At 39.7% G+C, this 2,648-nt stretch overlaps 1 pseudogene; it reads right to left on the bottom strand.

Moving 5' to 3' along the window:
• Positions 1 to 251: 251 nt before the first annotated feature.
• LOC112632481 lies at positions 252 to 1,353 on the bottom strand (annotated as a pseudogene).
• Between the last annotated feature and the right edge of the window lie 1,295 nt (positions 1,354 to 2,648).

Below are 2,648 nucleotides of genomic sequence, written 5' to 3'. Positions count from 1 at the left end.
GATGAAAATATTCACCAGTTCATGATGTATTTTTTAAGTGAATAGATTTTAATCAGGCTTTCCTAGAGTTTATAATAGATATTTATTCTTTTAACATGGTAGTTATATTTCAGTTTTTACCTTATGAGCTACGAAACATGTGGTGAACCAGTGTAACAAACCAGAAATTATAATAACTTTTAAGACACTCTTCTGAAAGGGCCCAATCGATTTGTAGATTGTGTTATCCTCATGTTCCTGTCTGTGTTATACTACACAAAAAGAGGGTCCTTGCTTGTCTCTGAAGGATAATATTAATCTTACTCTTCAAGTAAGCACCCAGTATATCTCAAATGTCAGAAAGAGAGCCTTATTCAGTGTTGCTGAGTTCATAAAGGATGACATTTCTTCCTTAGGAAGCAGCATTCAGAATATTATGATGAGACATCCCACCTGGGAGGTAAAGATCAGCTTCCACACTCTGCAGAACGCTGCTCCCAGAACCAGCACACAGGGCCATGACTTTGACTTTAGAACTCTAAGGTCCTCCCTACTCTAAGAACTAAGCACACATGTGATAGTTTTAAGTGGCTTTTGATTTGCTCTGTCATTGGTTGTCAGGGAGATAGATTCATCCAGTATGCACAACCATCCCATTCCACTATGTGGAAGCAAAGGCTTCTCCAGTCCATAATTTCAGTCTTTTGATGCCATTTTATGTTCTGGGAGAGAAAAGCCACTACCTGCATCAAAGTCTTCTGAGTATAATTGAGACTGAGCCATGTATGTTTATCATCATCAATCCCAGCAGACAAAGAAGTAAAAGAAATATTCACAACTTTTTTTCACTGCAGACATGACTTTGTCCAGGTCTTCGGTGGGTTCTCTCTGCAGAGTAGTTGGAAGCTTTGAAAGGATGCAACAGCCTGGAGGTCCAAGCTCCAAGCTCTTTAGCCAACCAGTTGCAGAATCCCTGCATTGCATTCTATAGAGAAGGAATAAAAAAAATTAATCACAGGCTATGTGAGGAAAATACATACCAACTTCGTTCTCCAGATCCTGGATTACCAGGAGCTCTTTCCAGGTTTTCTAAGTTATGTGCCTTATAGGTCTGAAAATTGGTGGATGGTAGGAGAGAATGAGGTCTGCCTTCCTTCACAGCACCTCCTCCATCACTCCCTCAATAAAGCCATTGGTCTGGAAGAGTGTGTTTGTAGTACGTGATGCTCTTGGTTCCACCAGTAATCCAATATTGTCATAACTCTCAGCAAATGAGAGGGATGCAAAGTCATTCAAGGAGGCAAGCAGAGCCTTCAGATCCATGAAATAATGAGATTTGCAGATCAGGGAATCTTTACGCAGGACAGATTCCATGTCCTGATACTACGCCATTCTCTAGATTCTTCTAAACCTGGCAAGCTTGAAAGTGAAGCCCTCCTGGGCCACCACACTAGCTTTGAGTTATTTACTGTTACATTTGAAAGAGCCCTTGGAAGTAACATAATAGAACACCCTCGTTTCTCAGATTAGAAAACTGTGAGGCTCTACAGCTTGAAGCCACAGTTAACAACAATGGGAGACACTACAGTACAGTGCCTGTCTTAACGAGAAGTGACTCTGAAGCTAAACTGAATCCCGAAGCCACAGCTGTGTAACCACAGGGAAATTACATAACCTCTGCAGTTTCTCCTTCTGAAGAATGGAAATAATAGTACCCAGTAGATAATGTTGCAAGATTTCCACATAAAGCTGAAAACAGCGCCTGTCCTAGAAGAAGCACTATGTTTGTGATTGCTAAATAACATTAGTAGGGCTCCTTTACACCTGCAAACTGCTTCCTCTGTGTTGCCTCACTCACCCCTCATTTCAGTGTTACTTCAAGCCTTTCTAGGTCAGTGAAGAGCCACGTGACACAGCCAGTAAATCTTTGAGTCCTGACTCCTGACCCGTTAGCCCCATGCTGTTGTGTGGTAGGCAGTTTTCTGCCCCCATCTTCTTTTTGGTCCTCCTTCTCTGCAGCATCGCCATAACAGTCATAACCTGCTTTAGCCAGGACCTGCCACTACTTGACATGTTTTAGAAACAATATGTGAAGCAAAAGGCTTGATACTCCAAACTCATCTGCGTGAAAGGATTGAAGTCTCTATGTGGACATTTAGGAATGACAACTGTGGAAGAATTTTGTTTACTTGTGAAAATATTCAGAACACACCTGGAGCATGAAAATTTTAATTCAAAAAGCTACACAGGAAGTCACCTTTCTATATATCTTTCTTGTGTGTTTTATTTTTATTTCTAACAAAAAGATAATTCTGTGACAGCAGTCCTATGTCAAAGGCACAGAAGAGGGGAATGAATTAAAAGATTGATAGAGCTTCGTTTGAATAGGCAGTAACACAAGCTGGAAAACTGCTGATGCTAAAAAAAAAAAAAAAAGAATTTGGATTAATGTTTTTCATGATGACATTTAATTGATGCTGCCAAGATTGAAGAAATACTCCACTCTCTAAAATACCTTTTGCTTCTTGAAACCTTATTCGTTTAAAAGATTTTAATGTCCCTCCCTGCCTCACTCCAAAGAAAAGAGGAAAACGTAAGTAACATTTTTATTAAATCATTGTGGATAACCAATTACAACTTATACATAGCAAATACATTTTCTAAGTTTT

This window comes from Theropithecus gelada, chromosome 1, assembly GCF_003255815.1.
Source record: "Theropithecus gelada isolate Dixy chromosome 1, Tgel_1.0, whole genome shotgun sequence".
Taxonomy (NCBI): domain Eukaryota; kingdom Metazoa; phylum Chordata; class Mammalia; order Primates; family Cercopithecidae; genus Theropithecus; species Theropithecus gelada.
This window is presented reverse-complemented; position numbering and strand designations above follow the sequence as displayed.